Raw genomic sequence first — 17,089 nt, 5'->3', positions numbered from 1 at the left:
TACACAGCCCCCCCTTCATCACCTGTATCCTATATCCTCACATGCGATTGGCCGCATGGCCGCCATGTTGACCAATCAAAACAAAGTTCTGCTGTGAGCAGAGCTGGGGCTGAGCACTGTGAGAGCTAAGCAGGGAAAGGAAAAAACTGGGAGCCGGCTCTCTCTTGATGCGAGCCGGCTCTTCTGATTCACTATAAAGCATCGGCTCTCAGAGCCGCAGCTTTTGATCATGACACATCACTAATGTGCTTAATCTGTGTTACAATTATGAGGGGGCCATGGACAATTTTCTCACCTGTAAGGGGTCCCTGGCTCCAAAAAGTTTCAGAACCCCTGCTCTAGCTAGTAGGAGTACAAACCCCCGATAGTGAAAACAAATGGAACAAAAAGAGCGACACAGCTTCACAGAAACTCCACGTTGTAGACATCGCTGATCATAATAGACATCGCCATGCAGGAAGACAGTTTACATTTTTTAATTCTCTGAGAGATCTTCAAATACAGAGTGTGTCTTTACACCGGTGCAATTTTTCAGAGTTTACGGTAACTCAAATAAAAAAACGTGACATTTGCTTTGTTTTATATTGACCACTTAGCAGGATGAATATCATGATTAAGCAGGTATATTTTGAGTTTGAGTTGAGTTGAGAAACATTTGTGGCCATTTTTGTCATTCAGTTCTATTTAGGTCATTAATGCACTGATCCTCTGATCATTATTATTATTTAATTATTTCAGTAAGGCAGCTTCCTGATTCCTTAGCAGGCTCTTTTGTTTTTTACTTAGCTCATTTATATTTTTTGAGAAAAGAGAAAGCTGAGATGAGATGTTGCCCATCATTGTTACTTGGTTGCACTAATAAAGTGAAGTGCTGTACATCTGTGGTTGCATTATTCTATTATCAATTTGCCATCATTTTTAAGTATGTAAGAGATGATTTCATTGATAGCCATAGACTACATGTCTTTCAATGTAGACTTACACTGAGAGGAACATATTAGACTATTTAGGAACTAAATTAGGAACTAAATTTAGACGGTCATACCAGCTTGATCATCAATGGAAATGTCCTGGAAATGTCCTGGAAAATGATCTCTGGAAAAGAGTGGGAACCCTGTTTACTCTGCACCCAACATCCAGACTCTCTCATAACTTCTAAATGACAAGGAGAAACAGTCACATTATGCGCTGCTTACTCTGTTCTAAAAGGTGGAAATCTTGAGCTTCAACATAGAACAATTCAATCTTAAAAAGCATGTCATGGTGAGTAATCAGTTAGGTAAGCTAAGGATCATACTGGTTAATATTAAATCTTAAAAACATGTTAAAGTTAGTAATTAGTTAGGTGAGCTAAGGATCATACTGGTTAACATTAAATCTTAAAAGCATGTTAGAAATGTTGGAAAGTAATCTAAACTAACGTATAAGAGCAGTAAGGTAGCATGTTGATAAAAACAGCAGCTTCTGAAGCTCAACAGTCACCTCAGAGAGATTCTTCAGGACTCAGTTCATGGCCTTTTTAAACACTTTAGTGTTCAATGTTTTAGTACTTTCAAATCATGTTTTTAAGTAAGATGTAATGAAAATAAGTTAAAGGTTAAAAAAGAAAGTTTGGAAGGCATAAATATCTTTTTTATTGTAATGTTTGGAGTATTATAGATGAATAGATCATTAAATCTCCCATGTTCTGATTACATCTCAGACACAGTTTGAAGTTTCAGCTTGTTTTAAAAAATGAAAGCGAGTACATTAGTTTGAGCACAGTGCAGCTTCTCTTTCTTTAATGTCTGAAAGGAAACCATGCCTAACAGCATTCATTTTGGCATTTTCCTTGTTATGTCACTTTATTAAAGGCAGTGTGCACTTCACATTGTTATTAGCGTTTCCAATACAATACAATTGTATAAATGATACTACTTACAAGTTACTCACTACTTGAGTAGTGTTTTTTTGAGTACTTATTGACTCTTACTCAAGTACTTATTTCTACGAGTACTCTTACTTCTACTTGAGTAACATCATTGTAAAGTAACTACTTTTACTTGAGTACTGTTTCGGTTTACTCTACCCACCTCTGCTAATTTCCCACAGTAGGCCAAGGGTCTTAATCACATAATGTTCATTTACAGCCATATGCTTTCTTATGACTTAAATTACGAGGTTCACATGAACGCCTCACATAGCAAAATACAACTTTTTAAAACTTCCTGTCCCAATGTTTGGATCTGGCTGGCTGACTGTCTTATTACCCCGAAAACTCTCTGAAAATGAGTTTGTTTTTCATTAGCAGCAGAGAGGCCGGAATGGTGTCATCTCCATTCATCTGTGTGTGTGTCTCCCACTTGACCCTCCCTCCCCCGCCCTGTGATGGAAAAAAAAAATCCACATGACTGATGGACCTGCTGGCTGTTTGGACATCTGTCTTCTCCTTCATATCCGTGGCGGAAAGAGGTTTGGGTACAGTGTGACAGGCTTCCACAACAGCGTGTACTAACACCGGGTAAAAACATCTCTGTGGCCTGAGCCTCAGAGATCAGCCATTAGTAGGTTGTCAATCCAGCCAGCGCTAACAGTCTTCTTGGGCTGCTTGGAGGAAGATTTAGCCCATGGCTTCCAACAAGTAGGAAGATGTGTCTGGATAAATTTGGCTCCTGTAAGGTTTTGTGTCGGGGCTGGTGTTGAATGTGGCACAATTATTGCAGTTATGTGGATAATGGAGTCAAATCTGCACTGCATAGAAATATATTTTTATTTGACAGAAGGCTGGGAGAGGGAAACTTTGGTCATATATGACATAAAAAAAACCCACATGCTCAACAGTAATGAGCTGCTGGGTGGCATGCACAGCGCTAGTCCCTTATTTAGCTTACAGGAGCCATTAAGAAGGCACATGGATAGGGTCTTAGTGTGCTTTGCACAGCTGGCTTTAACCCTTTAAAGGGCATGAAAAACTTTGAAATTCAAAATTTCAACCCTAGAGTGTTATTGGAGGACATAACAAGACTGTTTAACACTTGTGACGTTTTTCAAAAGTTTTCATTTTCATGTAGAAAATCGAGGTCAACGAAGTTACCAAATATGGTTCCTTGCCCTCTGGTGGTAAAAAAAAAAACAAAGAATAGTGTTTATGAGAAATGCAAGAAAAATCAAGTAGGGGTGAAAAGAACATTTATTTAACAAGATTAGAACATAAGAAAATAACATAGCACATGGGCCGGGGGTAATATCCAGGTTGCAGGTGGGTGTGACAAAGTTAGGGTCAGTCACATCATCATCATTGTCCCCTTCATCATCGTCACTGATGGCAGGGTGGGCTGGCACAACAACATTCTCCTTCCTTTTGCCATAAAACATCTGTGCAGACATTGTGTAAAATTTAGACACATGCATTAAACATAAATTGTACTAAAATGTATTCTTTATTTATTTATATTATTTCTTTATTGGTAGGGCTGCAAGTATTGATTATTTTACAATTATATATCAGTTTATCAGTACCTATAGATGCAGTTCACGTCACCATGGGTTTCTGTTGAGCTGTTTCTTACTACATTTGTGTGCTCAACTCTGACAAGGAGGGAGTATGTCCAAAAATGTCAATATCATACTAACACTAGTTCTTACCTGAACAGGGCGTATGATCAAATATGATGCCAACATTTTTTATGCCATAATTGCACTTATTTTACCAATTTCTCTGCAAACAACACACATGTCACCACTTAGTACAACTACTTAAAAAAAATGCTTGAGTTTTGTCAACTTACCATGGTTTGTTTTGATGTTGCACCTTATTTACTAAAGTTGGCGGAGCCGGTAAAGTGTCTTTTTCCAACTTCAGAGTAAAAAGGAAGTTTGATGTGTTCCAGGACTCTGCTGATTGGTCAAATTCCACGTTGGGGCATTCTGTGACGTAGAGTGATTTTTGCTGATTGGCTGGGTGTAAATCACATGCCTCTCAACCTCACTGTGAAGTAGGAGGGTGCCATTTTGGGTGTGTGTTGAAGTTACCAAATATGTTTCCTCGCCCCACTTTAAGTGTTACCATATTGAAGACTCAGAAGTTATAAGAAAATACAACCAGTCATTACAATTAATTGAAAATATGCGACAGAGAGTGTCATATATTGGCTGTCCACCAATAAGTCTGATTCTGCTTGAAGTTCCTGTCCTTCACAACAAAGTTTTTCCTTCTCTGTCCCCTCTTGCCAAGTGCCCACCATCAGTGGATCTCTCCTAATATCAAGAACAAAGATTACAGTCTAGACGTAGTTCCATAGGGCAAGTTTGGTAATTATTTGGAGCCATAAATCAAAACACATACAAGAGCAATTTAACCTTTCACATTTATCCGTCTATTTGATTAATTTTTCTTCTGATTAACCGAACATTCGATTACATGTCGCATTAAGACTTTTTCAGTTCCATGCATGTAAAACTTGGTGTAACATTTGGTGTATAAAATGCAAAAAGCGAGCACCAGTGCAGCAAACACCAGATTAAAAGGCAGTGAGGGGTATTTTATAGTGTTGCGATGTTTTATCCAATCAAAGGCACTTCAAGAAGCAATTGTCTATGAGGCTGGCAGCACAACTTTTAACAGCTTGTCTCCCTCTTTAAGTCATAATCAGGCTTTTAAAGAAAACAGTGATTTACTACTCAGTAAATAAACCTCGCAGAGTGCTGGTTTGATTTGAAAGTGTCTTCAATTTGAGACAACAAGTGAAAAGTGGAGGTGGGTGGTGTAATTCTCGGCAAACTGGTGGAGATCAGTGGGTTCATGACCCGCAATAATCAATGGTGCTATTGGCTGAGTTCAACTATCATGCCAGTAGCCAATAGGGTTGCAAACTCCACATAGCGTCAATAGATGGTACCAGAGAGAACAACACAGCTGCACAGAAAACTGCACTTACCCAGAGAGACCCCAAAAAACTGTCTTAAATAATAATAATAATAGAAGTAGTAAAATAATAAAATACAGATTATTATTATTACTATGATTATTATTATAATTATTATTACTATTATTGTTATCATTATTATTATTATTATTATTATTATTATTATTATTATTATTCTTAGTAGTAGTAGTAGTAGTAGTAATAACAATAACAACAATAATAATAATAATAATAATGATAATATAACGACAATAATATATACAATAATAATAATAATAATGCTAATAAGAAAAATGATGATAATAATAATATTAGTAATAATTATACTAATACTACTACTACTAATAATAACAGTAATAATAATGATAACTTTATTTATATAGCACCTTTAAAAACAAGAAAATCTTAATGCAAAAAAACAAAGCAAAAGGTTAACAGGAATAAATTCAAATTAAACAGGATAAAGTGAAGACACAGTAGACTAATAAATCATTGTTACAAATGTTTTAAAAAAATGCATGAAAGGACAGGATATTAGGATAAAAAAGTTTTAAGGAGGAGATGACATCATATCAGAGAAAATAGGAAAACAGAACATTAAAATTAGGCATGAAAACGGAAATACTAAATTAATAAATAATCAACATATAAATTCAAAGTCAAGGGGCCAGATACCAGATTTTGGGGTTAATGCGTTCCACAATCAATGCTTGTTAAAAGACAATTCAAGCTTTCTTTTTTCCCCTTTGCACTTCAAAAGAACATTCCCTTATTTTAATTTCTACTAATCTAATTATTCATTGAAATAAAGAAAAATGAGTTCTGCAGCTCTCAATCCTCTGAGGAGACAGGAAATGATAAACAAACCCATAAAGCTGAAGTCTAGCTTGGTAGCTGTTAGTTAGCAGTGTTACTGGAGAAAAAGGAGAAAGCCATTTACAATCCAAACTGACCAGTGATGGATTTGCATTGGCTGAATTTTAAATTTGTTCGATATTACTGCAGCAGACAAAGACACCTGCTGGACAACTTTGACCTCCCGGCGGTTTGAATCTCCTTTGCTCGTAAGAGGATTACACACCAACAGTCCCCTGGTTCTCACAGTGCCAACACCAGAAGCTAGGCCCGGCAGTGGCTACTTGGGCAGGGCTGAAGCATCCTTCAGAAACCAATTCTTGTTGAAATATGATCGTGTTGCTCTAAAACGCAGTGTCTAAATTTATGAGGAGTGTGTCAGATGGGTTTTCTTTTTCAGCATTGTCCGGTAGGCTTGACCCTCCGGTCCTCTCTCTGCTCCTGAGACATCGACTGTTGTGCAGTTCGATAATCAGTACAGTCATTCTTCATCTCCTCCCTCTCTTGCTGGAAACACAGCTGTGCCACAAAGCGCCCCCTACAGGCTTGTAACAGATACATTTAAACAACTGGATTTTCTTCTTTTTTTTTTTACCCTGCATTGTTTCTGAATTTGCAGGGTGTTTACAGCTAGTGCGTCTGTTTTTGGCTTTTTGCAGCCTCCTTGCTGCACTTTTTTGTGTGTTTGAATTTGCATCTTTCTCCTTATAGCTGTGGCATTGTATCTTCCCCTTCTTGGCAATCATGTAATATGCTATATCTAACAAACTCCCAATCCCGATCTGGATATTTTATAATTAACCTTGTGGCTAGCGGGAGCTGCCGTTCACTACACCAATATGTCGCTCCTAAACTAGTGGCAGCTGCTGTTCACTATACCCGCATGCCACTCTGTAGCTAGTGGCATGCAACCAAGTGTGTTTCGATTCTGCTGTCATTACCAATATTTACGTTCACCGTCTTGCATCCGGATGCTTCCATTGTAAATCACACACACTGATTTGTGAGTGTTGCGTTCAGAGCAGCCTCGGATTTAAGCGTGCTGTGATGCATGCACACCAGTTTTGTTGGACTTATACAGCAGAGCTTGTTAAACAGAATGAATTTTACAACAATGCTAGCTGGATTAAGTTAACTGTAATAAACATAAGACATATTTTATTTGTCTTTTTAATTTCTTATTTTTGTCACAGGAAAAAAAACTGTGCAGCTCAACTCTCTTACCTCTTGTGCAACTATTATCTAGGCCAAAAAAGCTGATAGGGACATCTCTAATAATCTAGCTTTGTTGGCAGAACTTTGGAGAACTTAGTTGGCCTTTGCAGCATCACATTATTCCAAATCACATAGACACTAATGCTTGAAGGAAATACCATCTGCAGAGCAATTTCTGCTGTTGAAGAAAATCACACCTCATTCTAGTCTGCGTTGGACTTAAAGAGTTTGATTTTACCCTTCATCCAAATTCATAAATAAGTCCCTCATATATCTGCAGAACTGCTCCCGTTCATTCTGCCGGAGGCAAACTTTACCTGAATTTATTTGTCTGAACAGTGATGGAGAATCACAACAACAGAACACCTCATTTTATCTCTAATACCTGCTCTGCCAAATGCCCAAGAAGCCTGTGAATCGATAGTGATGACACAGACCTGGTAAGCAAATAAACACAAGCAATGAAAACAGAAGATCATGAGCCTTCTCTAGGCAGTTACCTGAACGAAAGATGTTCGGCGGCCTTGCAGTGCCGAGTATTTTGATTTAAACATGACTGTGGGTTCATAGTCGACTTCTTCTTATAACTTATACACCTTCATATCTCGCCATTGCTGCTTTTTTTCCTGTGTGTTTGTGTCTCCTCTATCTTTTTAGTTTCACGACAGCTCCTTCCTGCCAGTCTCCCTCTGGAGACGGGGAAATTTGAAATATGCATCTTCCTAACACTCCTCTTGTCACCACTGCTACACACACCAACAGATGCAGACACACACACACACAGCTACACGTTTCATCAGACAGGTGTACCCAGTGCAACAATGGTATTGATGGTTCACTGTAGCATTCATGCACCATACACATAACACACTGTTTTTTTTCTGCAGCAGCTGCAGCAACGCATGGAAAAGGGCAAGCCAAAAAACACTTTCCTTCCTTTAGTGTGTTTGAAGGAGCCTTGGAGTGCATACAAATGCGAGTACATACATTTAGCCTCCCTGAAAAATCCTCTGTCCCTCTATAAAAGTGGCTTACATATTTGTACAGGGCATTCATACAACAAAAAAATAGAGTAGATTGTCTTGGAGTGTGGTGTTAATTACAACATTCTTGGCTACATAACAATTCGGACACTTTCCTCCCTTTCAGAGACAGTAAATCTCAAAACCCCCAATGAACAAAAGTTAAAGGGAATTGTGAAATTAAAAGCTACGACCGGTAGAATTATCTAATGAAAAGGCTCCAATGATCCCAGGAGTATTTAATGTCTACAATTGCAAAGGCAGCTTGTCACATGTCATCACCACTTCCAGCCTAATGACTCTGTAATGGCCTCATTCATCCATTTAGCCTCATTGAGTTCTATGCAATGCTGGTTTCGCCAGGTTCTCTGCCCATTGCAGGATGTTTCAAACACTCGACTGCGAGTGGACCATTGGGGAGCTAGTGAGTTGCAAAAGCTGTCAGTGACTGCGATGGGTGAAGTGTTGTCAGAATCAATCTTTTCTACGTGCTTAAGCTTTGAATGACAATGAAGATGAAGAATGAACATAGAACCTCCGGCTGCTGTCACACATGCACATCAAATGTTGGGTTATTTGATGAGAATGGAAAGCTTTTAGGGGGCTCCGCTGAGGTTTCTTTGATCATTTTCAAGGGGTTCCACTGGAATCTTTATATCAGTAATGTATGGTATGCTCTTTATAATGTAGATGGTGGAGAGAGGGAAGGTCAGGCACTCTTTCCATTGTGCATCTGTTGTACTGAGTACCACTACATACTACCTCCAAAGTGTCGTAACAGTCATGGTCATGAATTTATATTTCTGCAATGTGAGGAGCCATTCTTCAACATAACCAAGGTTAATTGCGGAACTGAGTCCACTTTAACACAACCACCTTGACAAATTTTACCTAGCCATCTTTAGAGTACTCTTATGTCATTATTCCTATAGGTACAAAATATGGATTTATTCTCAGTGACATTACCCATTGGTTTCTTAGGAGGCGTTTTGAAGCCCAACGATCTCGGTCGCAATATTGAAAACACTGACCCTAACTTTCAGTCAACCTAAACACAGGCAAATAGGTAGATCTAAGGCAGGCATTTGGCTATAACACACCCACCTGTCAATCCAATCAACCACGCGTAACTCTTAGCTTCATGTAATCAAATCAGATGAGTTTTTAAAAAGTCAATCCCCATACATGTTTGCAAATAAAGACGTTAGCGTTCCAGACCCTCACCTTTTTTCTGTACCTGTTAACATGTTTAATTTGGCTCTAAAATCTGTGCATTTCAACATGGGTGTTAATTGGCATTCCTTGACTTTTGGAACCAGCTTCAAACTGACACTTCAGGAACTGAAGTTGTTTGCACATCTGCATTTTTTAACACTGGAGGCTGACTACGTTTTTACATGTTCTATATTTTTTGAACTGTTATCATTCTATATATTGAATTTTGATCCAACAGTAAGTGTTGTCTGAATGCACTATCAAAATGTTTCCTGTCATGCCAAAAAGTCAACATTGGCATATAATCTGTTCATTCTAAAAAATATTACTTCACATTATTAATTCAAATTCCAGAATATGAGCTGTAGTAATAACAAAATCAACCTTAGTGTCTCACAGAATCAACTCTTTGTGTTACTACTCGGGGGTTCAAAATTAAGTCACACTAACCACACAATTTCTAGAAACAATCTGTAGTTGACAAAACTCAACATAAATACCCAGGCCTCATGAGTTGTATTTCAGCACCACAGACAGCGACCATAAGCCTTTCTTATAGACTTTAGTTTACTTGATACATTTCAGCACCATGGATAGCAACCATCACAACTTTGCTGGTTCTTTCTGAACCTTAGAAAGGGAATGCTGAGAAAAAATCTGAGTTTGGTTGAGTTCAAGAACACATAACCGAGGAAAGAATGAGTACAAGACAAGCATATCCAATAACAAATCAAGACTAAGCAAACATACAACTCAATCAAAACAGGCCACGGACTAAATAGAAATAAGATGATTAGAAATTTAAGCACAACTTTCAAACTTTGAAACTTTTGGACTACCCAGGAAGAGCCTGACACTTCAAACAACCCTCGTTAACCTGAAGAAAAATGGTTGGAGGCAAGGTTTCAGCTGCCATGTATTATCCAGTTGATATAGTGTTGAAAATCAATCCATAAATACATATTTTTGAGTTTTTTTAATACAGCACAGATATGGAATCCAGTATCTCTGATATATAGAATTAGAGGAAACAGCAGATGATGGTAAGAGTTTGTTTACATCATTATAAAACAGCCCTCAGAGGATTTACAGCATAACTTGGCTTTCTTTCTGCCATTCCACTGATGTAAACACTCTAAAGACGATACCAATTCTTATGATAGTAGCTGTTTTACAGGTCACTTGTTTGCTCATGTAAAACAAACAACAAATTACCTAAAAAAAATCAAAAGGAACCCTGTGACCTACTTAAGAGAATATCAAAATTCTCAAAAAATCTGAAAGTCCCATATATTAAAATCTGACTGTCAATTCTCTCGTTAAAATGCTACATTGATATTCCTTTCAGAAATGTGAAATGTAGAAACTTCAGAGTAGTAATAATCAGTGCCAAACGCAGTATGTGGGCTCTGAGTTACACATCACTCTCGAATGTAGACAGCAATTAAACTCCCACATAAACTGAAGTCAGCAAAGCTTTATAAATGCCTAGTTTGTTTTGATTTATACGGATTTAAGTTGTTAAACTGCCTTTGAAGAAGAAATTACGCTTATAATATGGCCCCTTTGTATGCTTGACACATTGAGTAAAGTGAGTTTGAAATTACTGTGGAATGGCCAACTAGTGGAATATCTTAAAGGAGCAAATGTATTATTCATATCTTGCATGAATTGTACCTGGTATGCAAATTGCGTGCAAGTCCAACTGTGTGTCATTATAACAATCAAGTGTTATTAATGAATTATTCTTATCCATGTTGTTTATTATTCGAAGCTTGAAAAGAAGAAAGAGAAGCCTGTGCACAATGCTGAAGATGCACATATTAAGAGATGTGCAATTCATACTGTATATTATTCATGGAGTAATATTAAGCAAAGAAGAGACACCATACATTGAGGCATGCAGAGCTTGTGGTCAAAGGCAATGTTACATTTCCATGGCAGTTTTCTAAAAAGGACTCCTCTGAGTATTGCTTGATCATGTCAAGTAGGATTCTTCAACCTTTGTACTGACAGGCCATTGTGTTTTCAAGATGCATAAGCTTCAAATCTATAGTTGGAATTTCAGAAAACAGTACATAATGTCAGAGATCTCTTCATGTAACTCATACAATTATAATTATGGATTTGCTACCAAAAAAACAGAAATATATACAAGTTTTTTTAAAGTGTCTTATATTATGAATGGCTAAAATATATTGCATTACAAAATTCCAATGCAGATAGAACACATAGATTTTACGAATCATTAGTTAAAAACTCAATTGAATGAATTCAAAAACATCAAAATCCACTGAAGAGTCTTGAAGTTGAAACGTTGCTTATTACTACATAATTAAAACTTAACTTGTTATAATAAGGGATGTTTAAAAGCGGCTATATCTTTTGCCGTTTAATCAGAAGTTAAAATTTCTTCTAACCAACTCGTCTGAAGGTAAAAAAAACACTCGGAAAACATTCAACATTGCGCCACACTACAAGATGCCAGCTGTCTTGTTTACATCTGGGTAGTAGAGCATTACAGCATTATGGTAGAAGCCTTTACAGAGCCACAGCTCTGGTAAATGACGGGTGGCAGCACAACAGCAGATGCACAATATACGACTGACAAATTGGGCCTGTAGTAATAAAACATTATTAATTATAATTAGTGATTAGAATTCTAACTGGCAAGAGTGACAACCTTGTATTGGACTAAATGTGCACATTCAATTTCATTATCAAACTCTCACATTCAGAGTAACAATTCTTGGTTGACATACGTTTTAGAACAGTCATCAGAGTTGATTTCAAGCACCCTGGACAGCAACAAAAATGATTTTGATTTGGTGTTTCAGCACCTTTGATAGGAACATGTAGGACAATATTTTGTGGACGGATAGACATAAATACTAAAAGGGTACTTGTAATGTTTCAGCACCATGGACGGCAGTGTTTAGTGGTTTACCTGTTGTATTGCGGCTCCATGGACCGTAACATTTACTTACTTGATGTGTTCCAGCGCAAGACAGATACATAAAGAAGAATACTTGTAATATTTCAAAACCAGGGTTGTGTTTCAGCACCATGGACAGCAAAATGTCAAACTTTACTTTATGGGTTTTTTTCAGCAGCATGGACGACAACATTTAGATCTATACCTGTTATATTTCAGTACCATGGACCGTTATTAAAGACCTTCACTTAAAATGTTTCAGTGGCTTTCGCAGTTTGTTTTTTCACAGATAGATAGATGGATAGATAGATAGATAGATAGATAGATAGATAGATAGATAGATAGATAGATAGATAGATAGATAGATAGATGTGGCTGAGTGGGTAGAGTTGGTCATCTATCAATCAGAAGGTTGGCAGTTTGATCCAAGTCACATGCTGAAGACACTGAACCCCGAATTACTTCAACTGTTGTTCAGCGGTGTGTGAATGTGTAAGAATGAGATTAGGTGTTACTGATCGACCCTTACTGTAGTAGCCTCTGCCATCAGTGAGTGAATGTGGTGTTAATGGGTGAATGCGACGAGTAGTGTAAAAGAGTCCATTTACCATGGCATCATATAGAACCTTACTTGATGTATTTCAGCACCATAGACAGCAACCTATTGAACTTATTTCATGTGTTCTATGGGTTAAGGCAACAACATATAGTATAATATTGATGTGTTTTGGCACCATGGACAGGGACCTATTGAACTTATTTGATGTGTTCTATAGGTTGAGGCAGCAACATTGAGTACAATACTGAAGTGTTTCAGCACCATGGACAGAAAAAATTATGAAATTTTCTAGATATGTGCAGGGTTCCCACGCGTCCTGGAAAACCTGGAAAACAGTTGACCAGTTTTCTGTTACTGGAAAACAACTGGAAAATGGGAGAAAAAGTAAAAAGTCCTGGAAAATCACATTTTGTCCTGGAAAATTATTCCAACATGACTGCGTGCGACCTGATAAGGTTAAAAAAAACACATCCCCATCCAACATTTGTGGCCATTTTTGTCATTCAGTTCTATTTAGGTAAATTTATGCACTGATCCTCTGATTATTATTATTGTTTATTTATTTCAGTAAGGCAGCTTCCAGAGTCCTTTGCTTGCTCTTTTGTTTTTTACTAAGCTAATTTCATATTTTTTGAGAAAAGAGAAATCTGAGATGAGAGTTGGCCATCATTGTTACTTGGTTGCACTAATAAAGTGCTGTACATCTGTGGTTGCATTGTTCTATAATCAATTTGCCATATTTTTTAAACATGTAAGAGATGATTTCATGGATAGCCATAGACTGCACGTCTTTCAATGTAGACTTCCACTGAGAGGAACATATTAGACTATTTAGGAACTAAATTAGGAACTCATTTTAGACTGTCATACCAGCTTGATCATCACTGAAAATGTCCTGGAAATGTCCTGGAAAATGAACTCTGGAAAAGAGTGGGAACCCTCTGTGTGTTTCAGCACCATGGACAGCTCTTTTCAAATCTATACTTGGTGTATCACAAAACAGTGGACAGCAACTGCAGAATTGTACTTTGAATACTTCAACAACATAGACAGCAGGGTTCTGTGGTTTACTTGATTTGTTTCAGCACCATGGACAGCTACGGTGAGTCTTTGAAGTTTTTTATAGAGTTTAACAGACACAGGAGCGCAACTTTTTTCCAAGCACAAGTTTTAGTGCGAGTTGTTTCATCTTTACATTAATACAGTCACGTTGTGTCTTATGCAAAGTAGACTGCCTACACGTGGAACAGCGGGGCACCTTCTGTGCATCTCAACGCCTTCTCGCTTAGTAGCAGTTCTATTTTTTTTTTTTATAAATCTATTTATCATACTTTAAAGTACTGCAGCCCACATGACCCTATGTCAAGATTCTCCCCCCCCCAAATGTTGCGTCCTAGTCAAGCTTTCTATGATGGTCACCCCACAGCCCAGGTGTAAATTTGTACCTATCGGCGCAGAAAAGTCACGACACGGCTTCTTATCCTCATCCACCCTCACTTCCCTCGCCTTCCGCCTCATCCAGTCCAGACCCACCCCTTTACTGTCTGCCATGACCGTCCTCTACAATATGAGACTGTATTCTTTGTACCTCCCCTTTCTCGCCCTCAGTCTGTGCATCCCAGCCTCCCCTTCCTAGAGATCCATCCCACACCTCTCCACCCGCAAACAGCTCGGTGAGAGGAGAAAAAAAAACACCGAGAGAACAGAGAGAACAGTTTCAAACACCTCGGCATAAAAAAAATCTCACATCCAGCTCTCCCTATTTTTTTCTCCTCCTTTCCCCTCCTTGCCTGCAGACGGACTTCATGACTTTATTCCTCCTCTGCGCGCTAATGCCCGAGACCACACCGAAACGGAGGATTTTTTTCCCTTGAGCATGAAAAGGATTGCCAAATCATCCGCAATCCAACATCACCGACTGAGCCACCAGCAGCATGAGCACTGGATACATATGCTCCAGCAGAAGTTGTTGGCTAGAGAACTAACAAACCTTGGAGCACAGATACAGCGAAGAGGGGAGAGTCAGTTTTAGGTGAGTACGATTACACCAGCTTGGACCTCTTAAAAAATATCTTTACGTTTATTTCTTTTCTGTCCATCACTGACCACGAGGTAGTGATCGGGGGTAGGCAGGGCTATACTGTGGCACGATTATGGCGATGTTGCGTGGTCAGCATGTTAGTGGGGTGGCCGGTGGTGTCCTTTTCAGGATGGAGGTAAAAAATCTACGTGCAAGTGCGTAAAAGCTCCACACGGACCTATTTCCAACGGAGCAATTGGAAGCTATTAACGCCATCACGCGTCTTTTAAATCTTATAAACCAATGCACCCTCTAAGATAACATTATGCAAATGAGTTGTCCTCTCGATTTTGTGCATTCCCCGTTGTGAGACAGCATCTTCCCGGGGCGATGCTGCAGAAGTGCGGATGTGAAGGAGCAGAGAACAGTGCGAGAAACAATCATCTTTGAATATGGGGGCTCGCATTTAAAGCAAAAAAACCTGCTGCAGCTTTGATGACTGTTAAAAGTGAAGGTGTATTGCAGGCCTACAGATACATCACTGTGCAGTCGACATCAATATTTGCATTCAAGCTAATTGCGTTTGCAGCCACGTTGATCAATTCATCCCGGAAACTGCATGATCCAATAACTGAAAGTGAGTGTCATGTCAGCTTGGATATTGGATGTGAAATGACTTTCGGTCATGCTTCCTGTTATTATTTTCTAGTTTTAATGTAATGGATGAATTTCTGCCAGTAATGAATTCCGTGAAAGCAGCCGGATCTGTGTTTTGTGTGTGCGCATGCCGCTCTCTCTCTTCTACGTGTCTTTGTGCGTGCATTGAAGTAAGCACGTACATGCTTGTGTGTTTTTTTTTTTTCCTTTTGGTGTATGCGTGCGTGCCTGTATCTGTGTCTGTGTGTGCCACCAGTGAGGCAAAGTTGCCGTTCCGTGCCCCCTCAAGTTGCTTTGATTGCTGTTCCACAGTCTAACTGCGAGGGGAGCTCATGCTCTTTTACACTCAAGGTGTCATTATTGTGGCTAACGGCGAGACAACTGTGTGTGATACTGATACCAACTCTATGAAATTAGAGGAGCAGCTTCTGTTTTGAAATTAGTCCGGGAGCATTTATCTGCACTTCCATTACTGCCACTGAAATTCCTGTTTTGTTTGTCATTGTGCCTCTTTGGAAAGTTGCCCTTATCAGTTACATTCATGCAGCTTTAACAAGTATACCCAGAAAGAGATGCACTCTGTGCAGCCTTGATTGCCAGGTTAGAGTGTAAGACACCAGTTTTCAGATAAAATAGATACACTTCTGCCAAAGTGAACGATTACAGATCCAAATCTAGCTGATAAAGTTTGCGGTTTAGTCTCTAAAGCAATTTGAAGAATGATGAGTGGCACCCAGCTGTGGAGTATCCTGTGTCCTGCATGTGATCTTTAAGTTAATCTTTTAACATTCAGAAAAAGCATCAAATTGACAACAAATCAATGCATCCCGCCGTATTGTTTTCTATCTTCTTCAAATGTTCAGCGCAGAAAATTGCACTGGCAGCGGAAATTGCAGAAAGAAAAGCCGCCTTGTTCAGTATTCCTCATTCAATCTGGTGGCCTTTTCAATGGGCAAAAAAAGCCCTGGCAACATTGTAATCATTTTCAGAGAGGGAGACAGAGAGAAAAAAAAGGCATTCCACATCATGATGCCAAAATGAAAATGCCAGCAGTAGCTTAAAGCCACATTTGTGTCATGGCTTTAGATGACCCTGATGTCAATGATGATGCTTTCAAGGACCTGGAAAGGGAACATTCAGCAGCAGCAGCAGCAGAGGGTCCTTGGCAGTCGCGGCTTGCTGATGAATTGTCTGCAAAAGCGTGTGGGTTGTGATTCTTAAAAGGCGAGGAAGTAAACACGCATAAACATAATTATGAGGGAAAGGGCGATAGGATTCATGCATTCACCTTTTGCACGCAGAGATGCTTAATGTGAAGCATCTCTTCTCCAGATAAGGACATTATTTGCAAACTGTCTTTGTGCTGCACAGAGAGAACAGTGTTGTATTGGCAGCTCCCACCAGCTCTCTCAGCTCCTCTCTCTCTCTCTCTTTTTGTATTATTCTCGCATTGGCACGCCATTGTTTTTATGTGGGTGCTGGCTGCAGCTGTAGCGGCCAGAAGGCTGCCTCCCAAGAGGTTTGTGGGAAAAAAAAAAATCTGTTTTATTTATTGCAAACAAACAACAGGGTCATGTAATGACATGTGACAAAAATTCTCACAGTGATGCCGGAGAGCTAAGAATATTTTGGAGAGGCAGCTGAATCATTTGAACTCCTCTCGGGGCCGTCTGACCCGTGAACCGCTGCTATCAGTCACATAAGAAC

At 38.9% G+C, this 17,089-nt stretch overlaps 1 protein-coding gene across 1 annotated transcript in view; it reads left to right on the top strand.

Moving 5' to 3' along the window:
- The window catches only part of brinp1 (bone morphogenetic protein/retinoic acid inducible neural-specific 1), a 184,775-nt gene that overhangs the window by 5,070 nt on the left and 162,616 nt on the right, over nucleotides 1-17,089 (top strand). Inside the window, exon 2 of the mRNA XM_034709655.1 lies at nucleotides 14,502-14,737. The gene's annotated coding sequence lies outside the window, so the exon portion shown is untranslated. The remainder of the gene's footprint in view (nucleotides 1-14,501; nucleotides 14,738-17,089) is intronic.

This window comes from Notolabrus celidotus, chromosome 19 (genome assembly GCF_009762535.1).
Source record: "Notolabrus celidotus isolate fNotCel1 chromosome 19, fNotCel1.pri, whole genome shotgun sequence".
In the NCBI taxonomy this organism is placed as follows: Eukaryota; Metazoa; Chordata; class Actinopteri; order Labriformes; family Labridae; genus Notolabrus; species Notolabrus celidotus.
Note: the sequence above shows the minus strand (reverse complement) of the source record. Positions and strands in the feature narration are given on the sequence as shown.